Genomic DNA, 24,253 nt, shown 5'->3' with positions numbered 1-24,253 from the left:
CGGAGAAGTGAACTTTCACCTAACCCAGTTTTTGTCTGGTCACGGCTGCTTCAGGCAGTACCTACATCGGTTTGGCCATGCCGCTTCGCCCTTTTGCCCGGAGTGCGAGAACGTGGAGGAGACACCGGAGCACGTAGTGTTCATCTGCCCCAGATTCGAGGAAGTAAGAAGATCGATGCCGGCATTAAGCGTGGACAACGTCGTCGACGAGATGTGCCGCACTGAAGAGACGTGGAATGCGATCAGCAGGGCAGTCACAAAAATGCTGACGGAGTTGCAGAGGAAGTGGAGGAGCGACCAGCAAGCTGGGATCGCTTAAAGAGTAAGTGCATAGAAGATGAGCACAGATTAGAAGCGACAAAAAGTGCATGAGCACTATAACAGAAAAGCGCATGAGCGCATTGCCCCCCCTGAAGCAGTCGCATCAGTGGTACCAGGGGGATTGAGGCATCTAGGTGTAGCAGAGTTTTTCGAATCGGTTTTCTCTGCTGGGGAGGTTGGGAGGAAAAAAAAAAAAAAAAAAACACACACACACACACACACACACACACACACACACACACACATACACACACACACACACACACAGACATCATCTCAACTCGTCGAGCTGAGTCGATTAGTATATAACACTTGACCCCTCCGGAGGCTCTATCAAATTTTTGTTTTTGGAGTGAACATATAGCCTTTCGGTACACCTTGGTGTACGAGAAAGGCAAAAAGAATGACCAAATGATTCTAGCAACAGAGGCAGTAGTACTCATGGTTCGGGTACTGGCGCTTCCAACGCTTTGGGAAACCTACGACAAAAATGACCAACGTAGTGAAACTGTAACCAAGAGATTCAACAGGTAATTTTGCTCACATCTAACCTTATTCTTTTTTGCCTTTCTCGTACACCAAGGTGTACCGAAAGGCTATATGATCACTCCAAAAATAAAATTTCGATAGAGCCCCCAGAGGGGCAAGTTTCATATACCAATCGACTCAGCTCGACGAGTTGAGATGATGTCTGTGTGTGTGTATGTGTGTGTGTGTGTGTGTGTATGTATGTGTGTGTGTATGTGTACAAAAAAAGGTCACCTCACTTTAAGATAGTAAATATCAACCGATTTTAACGATTGATGGCTCATTCGACGAGGCATCTGGTCCCATTGTTTCCTATTGAAAATGGTCCGGATCGGTCCAGCCGTTCCGGAGTTATGGCCATTTAGGTGCTCCGGAACCGGTACCCCTGGAAGGGGCCAGACATGAAAATGCACCAAACCCATGCATGCGACCCATCAAACCACGGCATTCACGATTATCTGATGAACGGTAAGCAGGAAAATAGTCTCAGACCATATCTGAACCGGTAGTGTTCCGGAACCGGTTCTGGATGTTCCGCCGGATGTAGCCAAATATAAACGAGTACCAAACCGATGCGTGCGACACATCAAACAGAGGCATTTTCGACAATCTTACGAACGGTAAGCAGGAAAACAGAATCAGACCATATCTGAACCGGTAGTGTTCCGGAACCGGTTCCGGATATCCCATTGGAAGTGGCCAAATATAAAAGAGTACCAAACCCATGCATGCGACACATCAAATAGCGGCATTTTTGATAACACAGCGCAACATTTTTTTGTATCAAGAGCAAACTTATGTGTCTCCGAAGGATTTTGGGCCGCTGAATCCGAATCCGGGCTCAGATTTGCTCCAACACGTCACAATTTTGAGCTATACCTCAATTTATAGGGCAAAATATGCGATTTTGGGCTTTTTTGACTGCAGGCCATTAAGCTTGGGAATATTTTTTTTAAGCAATCAAAAGGTTAATTGGTCAATTATCATCTAAATTAACGATTCATGCAAAATATTTCGTTTGACCTTATCAAATTTCATAGATTTAAGCATTTTATGTTAGTATGAAAACTTGCATGCAACTTTTGGAGGGTGACTTGTATGGGAAATATCGTACCTAACATGAATCGCTTAAAACTATCAAATTCGATTTGGCTAAACGAAATATTTTGCTCTCTCTTCTCTTCTCTCTTTTCTTGGCGTAACGTCCTCACTGGGACAAAGCCTGCTTCTCAGCTTAGTGTTCTATGAGCACTTCCACAGTTATTAACTGAGAGCTTCCTCTGCCAATGACCATTTTGCATGCGTATATCGTGTGGCAGGCACGAAGATACTCTATGCCCAAGGAAGTCAAGGAAATTTCCTTTACGAAAAGATCCTGGACCGACCGGGAATCGAACCCGTCACCCTCAGCATGGTCATGCTGAATACCCTATATTTTGCATGAGTCGTTAATTCAGATGTTAATTGACCAATTAACCTTTTGATTGCTTAAAAAAATATTTCCTTGCTTAATGGCTTGCAGTCAAAAAAAGCCCAAAATCGCATATTTTGCCCTATAAATAGATGTATAGCTCAAAATTCTGACGTGTTAGATTACGCTTCTGAGCCCGGATTCGGATTCAGCGGCCCAAAATCCTTCGGAGACACATGAGTTTGCTCTTGAGACAGACCAAAAGTTAATTTTTGTTACGCTGTGTAACCTGATGAACGGTCAGCAGGAAAGCAGTATCAGACCATATCTGAACCGGTAGTTGTCCGGAACCGGTTCCGGGGGTCTCGACGGGTGTGGCCAAATATAAAAGAGTACCAAACTCATGTATGCGATACAACAAATAATGGCTTCCTGATAACCTGATGACTGGTTATTATATTATATTTGGTATGGGGAAGACTTCCAGAGTCCAAAATGGCGATCAGGATATCCAAAATGCCGATCTAAGATTTAAGATGGCGGCTCCGAATTCAATATCGCGGCTGTTTAATTGAGTTTTAGGGCCTGAAACAATGCATTATTGGTATATTTGGTATGGAGATGATGTCTGGATTCCAAAAATGGCGACCAGAACATCCAGATGACAATCTTTAATCTTAAATGGCGGCTTCAAATTCAAGATAGCGTCATTGGCGTATCTAGGATTTTTTCCTAGGGGGTGCCTAGAGGGTGCCAGTTTCAGTGGCTTCTAGGTTATTTTGCTATTTTTATAAAAAGAAATACCGATCCACCCTCAATTTCTTAGTATAATGATATACTGCGTCGCGGAAAATAATAGAACGGAAAATTAAACGCGCTATATTTTAAAGAACAGCTTTTTTTTTGGAAAATACAAACCGATGTACTGATGTGAGGTTTGGGAACTTGATAACTTGATTGCGTATACTGCCCCCATTCGCAAAACAGTCCCATATGAATAGGAAACCCAGCAGAGATGGGACTGTTATGCGAGTGGCGGCAGTATAATACATGGAAAATGTTTTGCAATTTATTTCAATTAAGACTTCTTTTGCAAATCTCTCAGTATTTCCTTTAGATTTGGCAAATTTCTTCGGTAATAACTTTGGATCCCCTTCGGCAATATCTTTAAGAATTTATTTGGTAATATGTTTAGAAATTGATACTAAACACCTTTCACGCAACTTTTGAAAATTTTATCGGCAATAACTTTGAAAATATCTTCGTCAGTTCCATTACGAGATTATTTAGCTTTAATTTAATTGGCAAATTCTCTGATTTTTTTTTTCGGGAGTTTCTTCACCAATTTTTTAGTAGTCTTTCAAGCATTGTTTTGTTAATGTCAGCAATTCTATTGATATTTTTTGGAAATGTCATCGGCAGATCATTCTTCTTTTTTTTCGTCGTATTTTTGGACTTTCATTATCTATGCTATACGGTATTCCTTTGCCAATTCCTCCGAAAGCTTCTTCGGAAATTCCTTTATAAATCGCTTCTATAATTTTAATAAAAATTCTTAAGAAAATTTCTTCTAGATTTCTTCAGTAATTATTTAAGGAATTCCTGCAGCAGAAAGTTTTGGAATACCTTCGGCAATTCCGATATTACTTGCATTGAAAGTTTATTTGGGAATTTTATCAGCAGTTTCCTTGTAAATTTAGGAAACATCGTTTATTACTTTGAAAACTTCTTCAGTAATTCCTTTAGAAATTCCTTGATTCGGCAAATTTCTTAACGATTTCCTTCGAGAATTCATTAAAAAAAAATCTTTGGTGTTTCTTTAAAAATTCTGTCAGGGTGATACTACGACAATTACTTTTAGAATTCTTTCAAAATTTTATTCAGGAATTCTCGGCAATTTATTTTGACATTAGATTTAGCCATTTTTTTTTTAAGCCTTAATATTTTCAGGAATTCCACTGGTAATTCTTATATGAATTCCTTTGCAACTACTTTGAAAGTTCTGAAGTAATTTTGATGGAAATTTTTCCAGTAATTTCTTTGGGAATTTGTCGGGAAGTTTTCCGTGAATTTCATAGGATTTTCTTCAAGCAAGCCCAGTTTAGAATTTCTGAATTTTCGGAAGCAATAGATATAAGTAGAATTAAATCATAAGGAATTGCAAAAATAATCATGATAAAATTGCCTGAGAAATTTGGAAAAAAAATGCCAAAATAATTTTAGAAGAATAGCCATTGAAATTATAAAAAAATCCAAAGAAATTGAATAAATTAAATTCCAATCAAACTACCGCAAAAATTAAAAAACATGCTGAAGGAACTCGCAAAGAAATGGCCGTAGTCGAGCAAACACGGAGTCGTGGGTTCGAATCCCACCCATCTCTCAATTTGTCAATTAGCAATATTCTGTGCCTTCTAATTAATTACATTAATTAATCACTAGAGATTTTCTAGCAATACCTCCTTCGATTTCTCTGGAAATTCCAACTATTCCCGAAAGTAATTCGTTTGAGGGTTCCTCTACAGATTTCTTCAGCTGGAATTTCTTGAAGAATGCCAAGGGGAGTTCCAGGAGTAATATCATGATAAATTTCTGGAGTAATCCATGAATAAAAACTCTAGAGGATCTCCTGGATGAGTCTTAAGAAAAATCCCTGGAAGAATCAAAGGCATTTCTGAAAGTATCCAAGGAAAATTGCCTAGAAGGATCCCAGCAATAATGCCAGAAGAAATCCCTAGAGGGATTCCTGCAGGTATCACAATAAGAATTTCTGGAGGAGACCTAGGAGGCATTGCTGAAACATTAGAGGAAGCAAGAATCGCTAATGGAATCACAGGAGGAGCTCCTGGATGAAAGTCAAGAGGGATTCCTGGAGAAATCCAATGATAAATATTTGGAGAAATATTAGGAAAAACTTCCAATAGGAGCTCCTGGATGAAAGTCAAGAGGGATTCCTGGAGAAATCCAATGATAAATATTTGGAGAAATATTAGGAAAAACTTCCAATAGGATTTCCAGGATGAAACACTGAAGGCAAGGCTCATTTGAAGATTGCCTTGAATAACCCTAGCAAGTTTTTGGAGGAATCGCTGGAGAAATTCTTAGAAGACTCCCAAGAAGGACTCCGGAAGGAATTATGGAGGAGATCTCGGAGAAATTGCTGGAAGAACCAAAGCAGGAAAAGTTTGAGATATCCAGCTAAAACTCCTGGAGGAAGACCATGAGAAGATTATGAGAGAATCCTTGGGTAAAATATCTTGGATAAAAATTCCTGGAGGAATTACCGGAGTGCTTCAGAAAAAATCACAGGAAAAATCTCAGAAGGTATTATTAGAAGGATTCTGGGATGTATCATTGTAGAAATCTCAGCATAAATCCTAAGAGGAATTGCTGGAGGAAATTATACAGGAAATGCCTATGAGAATTCAAAAAAATCCTTGGAATACTTAGAGAAGTCCCTGGAAGAACCGGTAAAGGTATTTTGGAAGAATTTATAACGAAGGCCCTGAATGAATCGGTGGAGGAACTTCTGAAGGAATCTAATGAAGATTTCCGGGAAGAATTCCAGGAAAAATGCTAGGATGAATTCGTATAGTAATCACTAGAAGAATTTATAGACGTATTCTAGTAAGAATTTCTGGAGAAATTGCTGGAAGAACCGCAGGAAAAGTCGTTTGAGGTATCCTTGGAGGAAGGCCAAAAGAAGTTTCAGCAGGAATTTCTGGAGGAATCTTTGGGTAAAATCTCTGAAGGAATTCCTGGATGAGTCCTTGGAGAAATCCGTGGTAGAACAATCAAAGAAATTTCTGCAAGAATTCCAGGAAGTTTGCCTGGAAAGATCCCAGCGAAAAAAACTCAGGAGAATGCTCTAGAAGAATCCGTAGTATAATTTCTAAAGTTTCACAGTTATCTGGAGGAATTCTTAGAATTCCGGGAGGTTTCATAGAAGGAATTTCTAGATAAATCCAAGAATCAGGATAGCCGGGGGTATCCTAATAGTAGTTCCTCTAACAAATGGCTGGAGGAATACCTACAGTTCTCCTTGAAAGTATCGACAGAAGTATACTGGAGGAATCCCTTATGGAATCGCAGGAGGAATTTCTTAATGAATCGCAGGAGGAATTTCTGGATGAATCTCAGGAGGATTTCCCGAAAGTATTGCAGCAAGTAGGTATGCCAGGAGAATTCCCTAGAAGTATTTCTGAAGGAGTCCTAATGGGGATTGCTTGAAGAATTTCAGCCGGAATTCATGGAGAAAGGTCAAGAGAAGTTCTTGGAGAAATCGGCTGTGGAATCTCTGGATGAAACTCCGGAGGAAATCTTGGATAAATCCTTGAAGAAATCTCTGGAAGAATCACCGATGGTATTTTTAGAATAATCCTAGGGTGATTTTCCGGAAGAATTTCTGAAACTTCCCTAGTAGAAAAACTGAAGATACCGCAGTGAGAAGTTTTGTAGGAGTTCTAAGAGAAATTGCTGCAAGAATCGCAGCAGGAGTTACTTGAGGAATCCTAGCCACAATTCCTGGAGGAAGGAGGCCAATATAAGCTCCTGGAGGAATTCCATGAGAAATTTCAGGAAGAATCTCTGAATAAAACCTCTGAAGAAATTCCTGAAAGAATCACTGGAGAAACTTCTGAAAGGACCCGGGAAGATTGTTTTGAATAATCACGCCAGGAATACCTGAAGGAACCCCAATAGAAATGTTTAGAGGAATCTCTAGAAGAATTCCGAGAAGTTTCAAAATAAGAATTTCCAAAGAAATCCAAGGAGAAATTGCTGGACCAATCTCCAGAAATTTCTAGTATATACAACCCCATCAAGACTGCCTGGAGAATCCTAAGGGAAGTTTATTGAAAGAAAAATCGGTTTTAATTCATACGGAAGCCTAGAGAAATCACTGTATGAATAGATAGAGGTATTTCTGGAGAAATCCATAGAGAAGTCTGTTGATTGTTCTTACCAGTATCCTAAACTTCAAAACGTACAACAAGTATACAAGTAATTCTGGGTGTGCTTAAGTTTTGTGGAAATGTGCCATTAATAAATATTAGAATTATTGTGTGAAGTTTTAAATTTTAGGTGTCTGTCAAGAAAAAAAATCTAGGGGGTGCCAATTTTGTTCTAAGGGGTGCCAGGCACCCCTGGAACCCACCCTAGCTACGCCAATGGATAGCGTCTTTTTCTTAAGAGTTTGAGGCTCAAACATCGAAAGCCAGATAAACGATATGATTACTGGTATGATGAAATGGATTTCTGTTAATTGTATGAAAGTGCGATATACATAAACATTTCGCTTTAGTTTTATTGAAATGGGGTTTCGAAGGCACGAGAAAGGCGCCATCACCGCTAGGTGGATTAATTAGGGTTTTTTTTTTTACAAAGAGCTAGTTTTATTTTTGCAATGATGTTTTATATTTAGCTTCAATTTATTGTCATTTCGATGGGGAAAGTAAATAAGAGACTTAATATTGTTTTTCATATTGGTGTGCATGTGTTCCAGGAAAATAAAACTGTAAACACAGTGAAAAAATGTAATGAGTCAATTCACATTGAACGTACGATAAAACCATTTTATTTATTTAATTACGTTTTTTAACGTTCGGCATTATTATACAATTGAAGGAAACGAACATCTTTATCTTCTTTATATTGAGACGATTCTCCCTGATGACTGGTATAAAATTATGTATTATGTGACGTTTTTATGCACATTAATCAAAACTAAAGATAGTGCAGTCGTAAAAGATTTACAATTCCAGGGTTCGTCGTTATTCCTATAATAGCAGTCTTTCGTTCTTGATTGGTGTCAAAATGAATTCCGATTTTTCCCTTTGCTACAAATTGGGCGGCATCACCGCACGCATGCGCCCCAGTGGAATCACAATTTGTTGAATGTTGTCCTCATTTATACTCTGACGGCGAGGACCATAATTGAAACCAATTACGGCGGTCACGGGACCAAGCAAAATATTATTATCGTAAACTTCCAACCAATCATAATTCTACCGCCCGAATTCGCACTAATTGAGTTTGAGGAAGTTTATGCTGGGCGGCCGTGCTGCGCCGGTCAACCGTCATGGCACGGCGCGGTATGAAAGAGGGCAAACTTTTACGATTCAATTAAATGTGTCCCTGTGGCCAAACATTACCTCGTGATTCTAGAAATCGCATCGAACTTTCATTTATCCCCGCTGAAATCGGATCCGTCAAAGCAAGTCAGGGCAGGCAGGTGCGTTTTTTCGGCAATCCACGCACATCATCAATAATTCATGTGTCGTGCTGTCCGAGGTTCTGCAGGGCATATAGTTTTTACGGCACTTGGAAAGTTAGTAGATACAATAAAAACACTAAAATGCGCCTAAAAATCCAACGCCTAACTTCGGCAACTCTTGTTGGATAAATGTTCGACTCGTTCTGTAAAAATCTTCATTTTGAAGTTCTGCACAAATAATTGTTCAAACTCTTATTTTTAATAGCTTATATATACCCTTGGATTTTTTTGTTTTGTTTTTATTAACGTGTATGTTAACTTCTAGCTAATGTTACACTCACCCTTATTATATAATTGAATTTGAGCCATTCGATTACATGATGAAAACTGTTAAATGCACATTTTATATAAATTGATGCCGCTTTTATAAGCTGCATGTTCAATAGATAACAATGATAAGCTTTGTATAAAATAGCAATCGGAGCATATTTTACAGAGAAAAATGCTTATCTATTCTTTTTGTTATATCTAGAGACACATTTTATTATTGCTCTGAACGATCTACCATCTTGTAACACTGCACCGCGGTTGAACCCACAGCCGTACAACTCGATTCCGAAAGTCGCAATTTTTGATCAGTGATTGCGGGCGCGATTCTTGTGATGATTGCGATTTATTACCGGTCGGTGCTGCATGATTCGGTTGTTTTTTGTCTCTTCTCCTGCCGATGCAATGTCTGTTTTTTTGCCTCCTCTTTTGGCACAAGTCAAGATGGAACTTTCATTCGATTTATTTGCTTTGCTTCGTCGGGTGGCGACGAGTGCATTCCCTTGCCTTGGTTTGCGTTGCCCAGAGGGAAGTTTTGCCTTTTGGGGTCAAGATGCTATCGGGACGGCTTCCAAAAATGCAATTGCTGGGAGCTCCTGTGTGCGACCACCTTTTGATAACCCGCTGTTGTCTCTCGAGGAATCCGAAAAAAATGTGGGCATCGAAAACCAACCTGCAACCAGGATAGCTCCTTTCACTGATTTTAAATCAGTGTTTTTTTTTAATTTGTATGTTTTAATGAGCAATGGTTACTTTAAGTTTCTAAATTTTAACTCCGGTGGCCTACAACGAAACAGTACATTTTAGCGAAAAATGTGAAAAAAATATCTAGCCTTAGATATGTCGAGGAACTTTGTCGAAGATCGTAAAGTCATCAGACGCATGTGAGACCACCATCACGATAATATTTAACATATAATGGAAGAACAATAACAATAAAATCTCGCAGATTGGGTGTAATTTTTATCACAAGTGTCTAACCACCAATACAGCCTCCCTTATCGTTACACCTTGAAACCACCACAGAAGGCGGAATCGCAAAACGACCACGTTCTGATTGATGGGCAGCACTTCTCCGACATATTCGACGTCAGGACCTATCGAGGCGCAACATCAAATTCAACCAAAAATGGTGATGGTAAAACTGCGCCCAAAACATGCCGACATTAATAATGTACGGTACCGGCGAGCTGAAGTAAATGGATGTCGCCTCATGGTGATTTCACCATGGATTCCTCCAGAGATTCCTTTAAGAATTCCTCCAGCAAATTCCATCAGGAAATCCTTCAGGGATTCTCTCCAGGAACTCCTTCAGGAGGGAATTTCTCCAGGAGTTCCTCCAGAATTGCTCCTTTAAGTCCTCCAGGAGTTTCTCCAGGAATGCCTCCAAAATTTGCTGCAGGAATTCCTCCAGGGAATTCTTCCCAGGGAAATTCCGCCAGGGAATTCTTCCAGAAATTCAGCCAGGGAATTTCTCCGGGAATTCCGCCAGGGAATTTCTCTTAGCATTTTCTCTAGGAATTCTCCAGGAGTTCCTCTATTCCATTTCTCCAGAAATTATTCCAGGGATTGTTTTAGGATTTTCTCCATGAGTTCCTCAAGGAATTCCTTCAGAATATCCTCCAGGTGTTCCTCTAAGAACACCTTTAGGGAATTCCGCCAGGGAATTCCTCCACGAGTTCCATCAAGGACTTTCTCCACAAGTTCTTTCTGGAATTCCATCGGGAATTCCTCCAGGAGTTTCTCCAGGAATTCTTCCTGAATTTTCTTTAGAAATTCCTCTTTGATTTCTTTCAGGAATTCCTCCAGAGATTCCTCAAAGTATTCTTTCAGGAATACCTCTTAAAAGTCTTTGAGGAACTCCTCTAGAAATTACCTCCAAGATCTCCTTCTGGGACTTCCTACAGGGATTTCCTCAGAGAATTCCTCCACAAATTCCACCAGGGAATTCCTGCAGAAATCCCGCCTGCAGAAATCTCCGAGAATTCCGCCATTCCATTTCTCCAGGAATTCTTCCAGGGATTTCTTTAGAATTTCTTCCATGAGTTCCTCAAGGAGTTCCTCCGGAATTTCCTCCAGGGATTCATCTAAGAACTCCTTTAGGGAATACCGCCAAGGAATTTCTTCACGAGTTCCTCCAGGAATTTATTTATTTCTTTGTTATATTTTTAAATAAATAATTACCTTTCTGGGAGGTCTTTCTGGGAATTCATCAGGGAATTCCTCAGGGAATTCCGCTAGAGAAATCCTCAGGGAATTCCGCCAGGGAATTCCTCTAGAAATTCTACCAGGAAATTCCTCCAGAAATTCCTCCTATAGGAATTTTACCAGGGAATTCCTCCAGGAATTTCTCCTCGGAATTCCTCCAGGAATTCCACCAGAGAATTCCTTCAGGGAATTCCTCTAGAAAAACCTCCAAGAACTCCTCCTTTCTCCATGTGGTATCCTGGAACAAGAGTGAGATAGGTGACGTAAGAGAAAGGTGAATTGATAGAGGATAATAAAGAGAGGATTGAAAAGGTTGAGTGTTTGAGTCAGTCTGTGATGAGCGATCCGAAGTAAAAGGGTGCGGGAGATTACCACATTGGCGATCCTGCCATGTTAGTTGAGCCATAGAGGAAATTGAGCTAAGCCTTGATTATTTTGAATGTGTTACAAGTTTATTTTTGCATGTGAGTCTTGATTTTATTTTATTTTTACTATTGCCGCATCTCAGTGAAAAAGAAAAAAAAGAAAAGGAAATATCACGAAAAAAAAACTAACGTTTGTGTTACGGCAACTGGGTTGCCAGAAGATGGTAAATACTTGCGTTGAGTTAAGCTCATAACCAAGTATCAACATGTTTGCGCAGAGTTTAGCTCATTGCCAGACAGAACTGCGCCGGGTTAAGCCCATGGCCAAAAGTAGGAATGTTGCGCCGAGTTAAGCTCATGGCCAACACTAGGAATATTGCGTCGAGTTAAGCTCATGGCCAAATCCTATCGATTTTACAAGATTGATTTTTCAAGAGTCCGAACGATATTCAAAACAAAAAAAGCGGCAGCCTTGCTAAGGAAAAAAAAAAGATTTCTCTCACATGCAGGTGTATGTGTGTTATGAGTAATGAACGTTGGTTTTGACATATGGACGTATGTCTGATCCCTGTTCATGTGCGCTACGCACGCTGTTTTCACGGTGATGGTATTTGTCAAGGCAAGAAAGGCCACAAGGAGAAAGTGTAGGTATTGGTATGAGAAAGTTATTTTTCGTTTTTGTTTCTGTCGTGGTGGAAGGCATGTGCAAGTCATTATTCTTCGATAAAGACGAAACAGCAAGTTTGCAAGCGCCATTTTTTAAAGCACATCTAGTTTCTGAAGAGCGGTCCAGAAATCAAATGTATTTTGATTATTAGAGAGGATTTTTGAAGCGATCAACGTATGCCGCACGAAACACTGCATGTTAATTAAAAAAATAGTGTTCTAAATCATCTGCTTATCAACATTTTAGGGGATGAGTGGATACTGGCGAGAAAGCGACGTGTCGAGTGCGGATGAATTGGACGACGCCGTCATCAGCCCAGGAAAACTGCTCGTTCCGTGGTTGAGAGCTAAAACTGTTGAGCAAAACGCTGCAGCCGGGCCTACCGCAAAGCCAGAGGAACCGAGTCACGAGTGCGGTTATAGAAGGACGAGATCGGAGTGGCTATCCGGATCGTGGCCGTTGCGGCAATTCGACGAATCGTTGCCCACCAACAAGCGCAAGGCGGAGTGGCACCGTTTTCGGGACCAATTCGAACGGATTGTGTCATGCAAATCTCCGGTGGATGCAATTACGAGATTAACCGGAATGAAATTTTTTGTCGGCGGCTAAGAAGGTAGCATCATCGAAATGCAAGAAAAGCGTCTTTGGAATTCCGAAGCCAATGGGACGGCAGATTGGTACGGCACGATCATAGCGGCTCTGGATAAATATTTCAACGAAATGTGTGACACCACGAAGGAACGGATGAAGTTCCGTGAAATGAAAATGAGAGCAGATGAAGCATTCGCGGATTGGGTGCTACGGTTGGACTCCCAGTCCATGTTTTGTAAATTTACGGAGGAACAACGAAAAGAGGAACTAGTGCAAGCTTTGTTGAGGCGATCCACTCCGGAAATCGCAGGGAAACTATACGAACTGTCGGATATCTTTGACAACAATGTCGAAAAGATTATCAGCCATGGCAAGCATCTCGATTACATCAAAAAGGAAGCGGACGAGTCGGGTTCCGGAATCGCAGGCCATCCACATAACGCAGAGGCCCCGAAGGATTTGCAGGAATCAGAGTGGAAACCAGTAAATGCCTTGCACGCGAGAAAGTTTGCTTCAAAGCAAAACCGTTTCACGCCATACCGTACAGGCAGTGATAGGGATGGTGTCCGCACTTCTCGGAACCGCAGTGATCGATTTGGAAACAGGAGTTACAATTCAGCGAGCTGTGGTAACTGTGGTCACCGACACGATCCTGGTCAGTGCCGGGCATTCCGTGTGAGGTGTTTCAAATGCAACAAAGTTGGACATTATGCGGAGTTCTGCCGTTCATCCAAGCGCGAAATTGAGTATCGATTCCGGAGACTTCAAGCGGGAAGCAGGAAGAATCAACCAGGTAGAGATTGATGACCAGTAGAATTTCCGTTGAAGTTGTTTTTTTTATATACATTGATCAATTCAAATAAAACTGAAGGACATAACATACAAGCGTAATGGTACATTTGTTTTTTTATATTCTATTTTATTTTCATTCAAATTTATAGATGATCATCAGAACTACAAATCCTTCGCACCACGATTCCGAAACTAGTATTGATCCACGGTTTGTAGAGTGTGTGATTGGTTCCGAGACTTTCGCGTTCCTGGTGGATTCGGGGGCCACGGTGAACACTATCACTAAACAGGGATGGCAGATGATAAGACAAAACTGTCCTACAGTCATCAAAGACTTGACCGTGCATCCGGAGGAGTTTTTGAGAGGATACGCAAATCAGCGACCCTTGGATGTTATGTGTTCGTTCAATGCGTACATATCAGTCGAAGGGTGTAACCAGCCAAAGTTATTGGCAAAGTTCTTCGTAGTCAACGGTACAAAATTGTCATTACTTGGATATCCGACATCGAGTAGATTGAACTTGGTTCGTATAGGACACCCCAGCTCGCGAGTAGGGAACGTTAACTTTCTGAGCAGGTTTGTACCTTCAGAGAAAGTTTTACACGATGACGAGAGGGGGAAAGTCAAGGAGTTTATTATCGGAGGCAGCGGTCGGAATTCTCATTCTCACGAAAATAGAATTCTCCCGCACGCCAATTTTCAGCGAAAATCTGGCTTGAGAAATCTCCCGCACAAAGAGCAGAGCGAAAACATTTTTTCACTCACTCCCAAAGGTGCGAGAATTTCGTTTGTCCTTTGTCGGCCGAATTTGTTGTCTTTCCTTGACTCATATGACACCGACGATGATTGTTTTTATGCATTATATTTTCTACACCCTCTGTGTGGTTGGCATGGTGGTGTGGATAGAGTGAGCGTGTCGCGTATGTTTTTAGTAATGTTCCAGGTTCGAATCCCGTCGCGGGCACAATTTTTGTTAATCTGCTTTGAAAAGATTTTCGTGAAAATTGGGTGAGAGAAAATTTAACAGAACGAAAAGAAATTATCTGCAGGTTGAAGCGATTTTCAGTTATCATGAATCGCTACTCTCGAAAGAAGTGCTTGAGGGGAAAAGTGTTCCTCAAGCAAAATAGTGAAAATAAGCTCTCCCGTCGCCGTGAGAATAGCCATATTTCGTATTGCTGAAACGAAAATTACGAACCCTGATCGGAGGAGAATTATCGGTTGGAGAGGTACGATTCAAAGTGGATGACTCAGTCATTCCGAGGCAGATAATTCGCTATAATGTCCCAAAGGCGTTTGAGGATGCAATTAACGACCGGCTAGCGGACATGGAGGAAAAAGGTATTATTGAAAGAGCCGACAAAGAAGAAGATACCATTACATTCGTGTCGCCCATGGTGTTGGTGCCAAAAGGAGCGAAGGATTTTCGAATTGTTATTGACTACCGGGAAGTTAATAAGGCAATAATCCGTGAGCCATATCCAATGCCTTCGCTGGAAAGAATTTGGGCTGAAATTCCGCACAACAATGGTACGCTGTTCCCTCAAGGACGCGTATTTTCATGTGGAGCTACACAAGGATGTTCGTCACGTTACTACGTTCATGACCGCAAATGGGCTAATGAGGTTCCGGAGATTACCTTTTGGGCTCTCGTGTGCTCCAGAGCTGTTTCAGCGGGTAATGGAGAAGATCCTGATAAATTGCAAGTGCATCATCGTATATCTTGATGATGTGCTAGTATTGGCGACTTCCTTGGAAGAGCTCCAGAAAAACGTAGATGAGGTAAAAAGCGTACTTGAGAGCCACAACTTGACCATAAATGAAGAGAAGTCATGTTATAACCAGACAACCGTCGAGTTTGTTGGTTTTACTCTGGACGGGGGTGGTATACTGCCCACTCAGAAGAAAATTTCGGACATAATGCTGTTCGAGAAACCGAAAGATGCCTCCGAAGTTCGGAGTTTTCTGGGCATGCTTACTTTCTTCAGTCCATTTATTAAGAATTTTTCCCACATGACTAAGCCGCTACGCGACTTGCTCAACAAAAACATGAAATTTGTGTGGACGGAACTTCAACAAAACGCTTTTGAGGACTTGAAACGTGCGGCGGAAAACGATTTGGTGAAACGCGGTTACTTCAAGGATAGCGATCAAACAATACTTTATACTGATGCATCCCCGTGGGGACTAGGGGCTGTTTTGGCTCAGATAGACCTCGTTTCCGGTGATCACCGCATAATAGCATGTGCATCAAAAAGCTTGACAGACGTGGAGAGCCGGTACCCTCAGCTCCACCGCGAAGCACTAGCGATAGTCTGGGCTATGGAGAGATTTGCATACTATCTTCTGGGACGTAAATTCACCTTGCGGTCTGACAGTGAAGCGCTAATGTTTATGGTGAAAACTAAACAACGGAAGGATGTCGGCAAACGAATTATGTCTCGTGCTGAAGGTTGGTTCTTGAGGATGGACCATTTCAACTACGACTTCGAACACGTATCAGGCAGCCAGAACATTGCGGATGCAGCGTCTAGGATTGGGGGTAAGCGTAACGACATGCAATTTGGAGCTGAAAAGGAACCCCATGAACTGTGTTTCGTTGAAGCAAATATCAACAATATCAACAATCAACTATTAGCGTTGACCTCAGCACAGGTATGAGTGATGTTTTTGTTGCCTATTTATGTTCTTTGAGTTATTTTTAACTATTGCCATATGATGTAAAACAAAAAAAAAACATTTTTGCAGGTTCAGGAAGAGTCAATGAAAGACGAAGAACTACAGCAGGTTATGCAATGGCTAAACAAGGAAGAAAAGTGGCCATTGGCTATTGCTAAGTACCAACCATTCCAACGCGAGATTTATATTGGAAACGTTCTCCTGAAACAAGAGAAGCTGTTGCTTCCCTTGGCACTACGCAAACAAGCGCTAACGATAGCTCATCGCAGCCATCCGGGAATGTCTACGATGAAGAACTTTTTAAGGCAAGGGCTATGGTGGCCTAATATGGATCGTGAGGTAGAGGAGTTCGTCAAAAGCTGTCCTGAGTGCCAATTGATTAAGACAAATACCAAACTCATGCCAATAACATTGACGGAACTTCCGAACAATCCATGGGAATATGTTTCCATGGACTTCGCTTCATGTTCGGATACTATGAATTGGAAGGTTTTAGTACTTACCGACAACTACTCCAGGTTCCTTGTGGCACTACCTATGGAGAAGACAGATACCGAAGCGGTAAAACGTGCTCTTCGCCGAATTTTTCATACGTATCACGTACCCAAAACGTTGAAAGCCGATAATGGCCCGCCATTTAGCAGCTTGGATTTGCAAACTTGGTTGAAGGATGTTTGGGGTATTAAATTGATTCACACTACACCGCTTAATCCAACTGAAAACGGTCTTGTGGAGCGTACACAGCAAAAAAATTCTTGTGATATCACATCATTTTCGCTGCACATCAGTCGCGTCGTAAAAGTGATGTAAAAATTACATCATTTTCATGCAACAAATTAGCCGCCGCAGCTTGAAAGTGGGTCTAGCAATCGCTAGAACCGGATCTATAGTTGAATCATATATAAGTAAAATAATGGCATGGATTCGTACACTGATCCGCTGATTGTGAGACTTATCTCTTACCTCTCGGCTATTTCACCGAGTTAGAAGGATGGTGATTAATATGATACTGCTTCTAGGTATCTGCTGGAATGGGTTTGTTGACACTTTCCGGTGGCAACTAGGGTGAACATGGTGAGTGTGATAATTGTTGGAAAACGATGTAACCGAGTGAAATTACGTTCGAAATTGGATACGTCGCCAGAAATTACGCGCCTGGATATTACAAAATTATTTGCTGTGTAGCATGCAAGGAATCAACAAAATTGCAACAATAGCCAGACTCACGAAGCAGAATTGGAAGGATGTGCTTGCTGAATATGTTGCGGCTTATAATTCCTGGCCTCATCACGTGACCAAAGTGCCTCCTGCAGAGTTAATGTTTGGGCGCGCCGTTAGAGGTCTTTTACCCAACAGCAAAGTGGATTCAGCACAGCTTCAAGATGGGGAACTACGGGACCGTGACCGTGTTGCTAAATTTGACCGTAACGCTAGGGAGGATAAGAAGCGTGGTGCAAAGACAAATGAAATCAAGGTAGGAGATATGGTATTAGTAATGCAGCAGAAGAAGGATAAAACGGATACGAGTTACAAGAATATCATGCATGAAGTAGTTAAGCTGTCTGGTGCTGGAAGAGCGACGGTAAAGGATATGTTGACCGATAAGGAATATGAGCGTAATGTTAAGATGTTGAAGAAATTTGTAGTACGAGATGACGGAATTTCTACCCGAGAAGAGGGTGATACAGCAGTACCATTGGACTTGGGGAAACAACCTGGACCGCAGGAAGCAGCTACTTCGGAGTCGTTGATGCCATATCAACAAGATACAGCGAAAGGAGAGCCAAGCCCTAAAAGACGAAACGCCAGGAACATAAAACGTCCTAAGCGTTATCTCAATATGTGTGAATATGTGAATCGATGTGAGTTGAAATAAATCGTTTTGTTTCTGCCAAAGGGAGGATGTGGTATCCTGGAACAAGAGTGAGATAGGTGACGTAAGAGAAAGGTGAATTGATAGAGGATAATAAAGAGAGGATTGAAAAGGTTGAGTGTTTGAGTCAGTCTGTGATGAGCGATCCGAAGTAAAAGGGTGCGGGAGATTACCACACTCCAGAGAATTCTTTTAGGAATTCCTTCTGGGAATCCAGATATGAGTCCAGGGAATTCCTCCAGGGAACTCTTTCACGAAATTCCTCCAGGGCATTTCTCCAGGAATTCCTGTAATTCTTGATGTAATTTTTCAGCAATTTCTCCAATTATTCCTCCAGAATTTACTTCAGGAATACCTCCAGAGATTCCTCTCAGAATTCCATCAAGAATTCGCCAGGGCATTCCTCCAGGAATTCCCTAGAGAATTTTTCCAGGAATTCCTCCGAGAATTCCTCCAGGTATTTCTCTAGAGAAGTCCTCCAGGAATTACTTCTGGGAATTCCTCCAGGTTTGACTCCAGGGAATTCCTCTAATGAATTCCTTCAAGAGTACCCTCAGCAGTTCCCGCGAGGAATTCCTTCAGAAATGCGTCCCGCGACTCCATCAGGAATACACCCTCTTTTTTTCCTTAATGGCTTTCGTCAGGAAGCCTTCCAAAGATTCCTCTAGAATTCTTTCGTAAATTCCCCAAGGGATTTTTTCAGGGAATGTCTCAAGGATTTCCTCAAACGATTGATTTCTCCAGAAATTTCATCAATGCTCGTCTTCAAGGAGTTGCCTTTGAATTTCTGACAGATTCCTTCCGGAATCCTCCAGCAATTTCTTCAGGAATTCACCCAGGGATTCTATCAGGAATTCTTACAATAATTCCCCCAGGAATCTCTTCAAGCATTTCTCCAGGGAATCCTCCTTGTATGTAGAGCCTTTTAACCACTGCGTTCATTATTTAGGAATATTGTGGTATGACCCATATTTAATTTGGTGCGAATCGATTATCCTGTCACAATTGTGCTGTGATGGACATTGGATGATAAAGCACTTGATCCCAACTAGGCACAACTCGTTTGATAAAGTCCCTGTTGGGATTACTTTGCCAAATTTCAAAGGGCTCTAATAACCCTTTTCCAAATATTGACAACCTTTGATTGGACAGCACTCCACAGCTGCAGAGTAAATGTTCAGCGGTTTCATTTTCACCTTGACAAAAACGACACTCAGATGATTGGATTTTTCCAATCTTGTATACATGGTACCTACTGGGGCAGTGACCGGTCATCAGGCCCGTTATTACCCTCAGGTCTCTCTTGTTCAAATTTAGCATAGTCCTGGCTTTTGCTGTATTAAGCCTTATGAATCTTTTTGCTTGTCTGGATGTATCCGTGATATTCCAACTGGATTCTACCATGGACATTTCCCATGTTTTTAGTTTCATCCTAAGAGTACACTCAGGAACACCATAGAATGGTTCAGGGCCTATAAAGCTCAATACTGCACCCTGTCTGGCTTAATTGTCGGCGTTTTCATTTCCCTGAATTCCACAATGGCCGGGCACCCAGTATAATGTTACTTCGTTCCTACTGGCCAACTCCTTCAGAGAAGGAATGCATTCCCACACTAGCTTGGACTGGCACGTGAATGCCTTTAGCGCATTAAGAGCAGCTTGACTGTCTGAGAAGATGCTGATTTTTGCAAACCTGTAATTTCTCCTCAGACAAGTATTAGCACACTCTAATATGGCTTGAATTTCTGCTTGAAACACAGTGGGACTGCATCCCATTGGTATAGCTTTACTTATACCGGGACCAAAAACTCCAGCACCAGTATTATCACCCATCTTAGACCCATCAGTATAAAACACAATAGAATCTGGACGTAAACTTGGCCCACCAGAATCCCAAATATAGCGGCTTGGTTTAACCACTATAAAGGGAACATCATAGTTAGTCTTCGTAATCATCCAATCCTCTACTGTTTTAATATCTGAGCTTAATTTGAAGTCTTTGACGATCTTCAAATGTCCTACTAGATCACCTTCTAGCAGTTTACTGCTAGCGCAGAAACTGCAGGGCACTTTTTGCCGCTTGCAGTTGAACAAACTGATGCAATGGTAACATATTGAGAAGAGCATCTAATGCAACAGATGGTGTGCTTTTCATTGTCCATGCAAATCTTTGAAGCTTGCCAAGCTTCTTTTGAGTGGTTACCTCGGTTGTTTTAGGCCACCATACAAGTGAAGCATATGCAATGTTTGGCCGGACTATTGCTGCGTAGATCCAGTTTGTCATGTTTGGTCGCAGTCCCCAGGTTTTCCCCAAGGCCTTATTGCAGACCCAGAGGGCATTTGTACCCTTAGTTATTACCTTATTTAGATGAGTATTCCAGTTCAGTCTTTTGTCTAAAGTTACACCGAGATGTTTAACTTCTTCCGAGAACTGAATTTGAACTCCATCCATGAAAGGCTGAGTAAGATGTATTTTCTTCTATCTGGTAAAAGGAACGATAACAGTTTTGGAAGGGTTTACGCTTAATCCCTCTTTTCTACACCATTTGAGAGTAACATTCAGCGCATGTTGGAGCCGATTCGAAATCGTAGTATCATATTTGCCACGTACCAAAATGGCCACATAATCTGCCACCTCAAAACCTAGATTCATAAGCTTTTTAAGGAGTTCGTCCACTACCAAAGACCACAGTAAGGGCGATAGTACTCCTCCTTGAGGACAGCCCTTCATAGATCTAACAGATAGTTGCGCACCTCCGAGATCAGTAGGAACCTCCCGAGCTTCAAGCATAGATATTATCCATTCAATAATGCATTTATCCAAGCCCCTTGCTTCCATCGCTGAACACATAGAGCTGTAGGATGCATTGTCGAATGCTCCCTCAATGTCGAGAAAAGCAACCACGACTACTTTCTTGGCTTGAAGCGATTTCTCAACTTTGCTCACCAATGACTGTAGTGCCGTTATTGTAGATTTACCAGATTGATAAGCATACTGAGATTTGCAAAGAGGCATTTCTACTAAACTTGTAGACTTGATAAAGTCATATATGATTTTTTCCATGGTTTTTAGCAGAACACACGAAAGGCATATGTGTCTGAAGGCTTTTGGAATTGTTTTGTCCCGTTTGCCAGCTTTTGGGATAAAAAAAAATAACACGAACCTTACGCCACGCCTAAGGTATATGAGTTAAAGTAATACTAGCACTGAATAGTTCGGTTAAGAGCGGACAAATCGCCTCTTTTCCCTGTTGAAGTAAAGCTGGGAAAATTCCATCATCCCCGGCAGATGTGAAACTCAATGCCCATTCGACCCTCGACGGTGTGAAGATTGCACAAGCTTTTTGATAGGCATTGGTCGACCATGCATGTCTTACCTTATCTGAGTCCTGTTCTTCATCCGAATAAGGAATCGACCCTGGAAAGTGAGTTCTCATCATAATTTCCAAAGTTTCAGAAGAATCAACAGGAAAACTGCCATCTTCTTTTTTGAGACTTCCAAGACCATTTGAATGGTCCATCGAAAGGACTTTATGAAGCCTTGCAGCTGTAGGAGCGTTATTGATGTCTTCACATACCCGTCTCCAGTCCTTCCGTTTGGCTAGCCTCAATTCTCTGTTATATTCTGTTAGGGCCTTTTTATACTGAACCCAATCAGATGTAACTTTTGCTCTATTGAACAACCGTCTAGATTTTATCCTCAGTTCTGCCAGCTTATCATTCCACTCTCTCTCTCTCTTCTTGGCGTAACGTCCTCATTGGGACAAAGCCTGCTTCTAGTGTTCTATGAGCACTTCCACAGTTATTAACTGAGAGCTTCCTCTGCCAATGACCATTTTGCATGCGTATATCGTGTGGCAGGCACGAAGATACTCTATGCCCAAGGAAGTCAAGGAAATTTCCTTTACGAAAAGATCCTGGACCGACCGGGAATCGAACCTGTCACCCTCAGCATGGTCATGCTGAATACCCGTGCGTTTACCGCCTCGGCTATATGGGCTTATCATTCCACCATGTAGGTATTCATACAGAGAAGATTCTTTCGGAATTCTAGAGATTCCTCCGAGAATTTCTCTAGGGATTGCACTACTTAGCCAGGCCTGAGCGAAAAACAATACAACTAAAGGTTTTGATGTGTTTGCTGTTCTTCTATATGATTCGATTGTACATTTCTACTACGGCCTGAATTGTGGAAAGTGACGATTCTTCATTTATCGTGCCCAAACCTCTCAAGCGTCAACATAGGATGATTTACTTATAAATGTTGAAATACTATATTCATAGTACAATTGGAATTTGAGACAAATCAAATCCATTCCCATTATTCAGAAGCTGTAGATCCCAATTTTGATCTACGGCTCAGTGTTCATTAGAAGTTTGTTGAAAAAATACGCACGTGCTTTCCCACGATAGCATTGCACAATGTTCTAATAGTAAACCCTCCATGCCCTACCGGAACCAATTCCGGGACATCCGGATAAGTAATTGAGCAATTTGTCTGGTGGTACATGGCTGCAACGCGTTGTACCATATTTGGGTGTGAAATTCTGGTGTCCACGTATTGTCAATTTTCCAAGAGTGGTTTGGACTAACATTCTAGTAACCCATATCTTTCGCTACACGCTGAAAAAGTTACTTAAAAATGAGCAAGATTCACACAAATCTCATCTAAACTGGAGTAATTGAAAAAAATAGTAAATCGCTTTTTCAGCGATAGCGCTGGACTTGGAGCTGAAATCCAATCAGTTCAAGCCGTATAATATTGCTGATTGTCTCAAGAATATTATACGTCTTGAATTGACACGATTTTAGCTCTTAGGCCAGCGCAAGTGCTGCAAATGTAATTTACTATTTTTAAGTTATCCCACTTAGCCTAAAATTAGTGAATTTTCTGACCGTGTAGAAATTTGCCACCCTCAAAGCAGACAAACTGTCCGGATATAGAGAAAAACCTACTCTCATTGTCCCTACTTATGTTCTCATGCTCGTCATCATTGCTGTATATTCCATTCAATTCTCTTCCAAGGCTGACCCAGCTCCGTCAATTTCTCAATCCGCTATCGTAATTGGTCGCAAAGTGTGCAATTCACCTTTCGCAAGAGCATAAAAGCACCCATTAAGATGTAATAAATTAATAACACATAATTGATACGCTTTGATGATGATTATCTGCGCTTAATAACCTCGGTTGGGAAGCGCAAGCTGAACGCGTTCAACCCGGTCGACCCGGAGAATCCTTACCAAGAAAGGGATTTAAGCCGTTGAGCATAATGGATGACGCCTATCGAAGCCGAGAAGATGCTTAAGGTTGAAGCTTGAGAGCGTTTTTCCTTAATAACTTGGCTCATTTCTCTACGGCTTTCTTCTCGGAGCATATGCGCGCAGCTCAATTGTGACCCTCAATCCTTGGGATCCGAAGAGGGGCCGAACGTGTTTAATTCGAGTTTAATATAAATAAATTTCCTCGGAGATTACCTGCGAATTCGGGTTGGCACCGTGCAGCCGGCAGATGAAAAATTACGATTAATAATTTCCGAGATTAATCTCGGCAAATATTTAATCGTGAATATTGTTTTGAGCGGTTAAATGTTTGGGTGGACTCGGTTGGCGTGTTTTGATACTGCGAAGCTCATGGTGGGAAAATTTACTGCCAATTGACGGTGCTGCTAGGCGATGGCCATTAGTGCATGCGTGCAAGGGATTTCCAAGGATTTGTGTAGAGTATTGCCGATTTCTGCATAATGTTTTCTGACTTTGAACTGTTTTGTGCTTTTATTACAGAACATGTTAAACATGCTGTCGTTTAGTTTAATAAAATAATCTTCCTATTCAGTGAAATTTCAAAATAAGGTTTCAAGCATTTCCTGGTATCCGGTGCTCCCTATGCACATTATTCCCTATTTGAGACATTTGCCATCGCATCACCAACAAATGAGCCTAATTTATTATCTGCTTGAAAAAAAAAACACAGCCCCCCCCCTCCCCCTATGTCACACTTTTTGTATGGGACATCTCCAATTTTTGTATTATTCGTCACGTTATGCAAAACCCCCCTCCCCCTAAAAGCGTGACGTAATTTGTGCATGACCCCTAAGGACAGATAGAGAAATAGGGAAAAATCACATAAAAGAGGGCAGCGTTACACTATGAGTCTAAACAGCGTCTAAGATCTGCACTACCTATTTAAGTATTTCATTATGCTGCTGAACCCCTGAAGTCGCAGGTTCCGCAGTCTACCTAGACGGAGACCTTCGTTTTCGCGGGTAGCCCCAAAAG

This window comes from Aedes albopictus, chromosome 2 (assembly GCF_035046485.1).
Source record: "Aedes albopictus strain Foshan chromosome 2, AalbF5, whole genome shotgun sequence".
Lineage (NCBI taxonomy): Eukaryota > Metazoa > Arthropoda > Insecta > Diptera > Culicidae > Aedes > Aedes albopictus.
The sequence above is the reverse complement of the archived record's forward strand: the minus strand, read 5'-3'. Positions refer to the sequence as shown.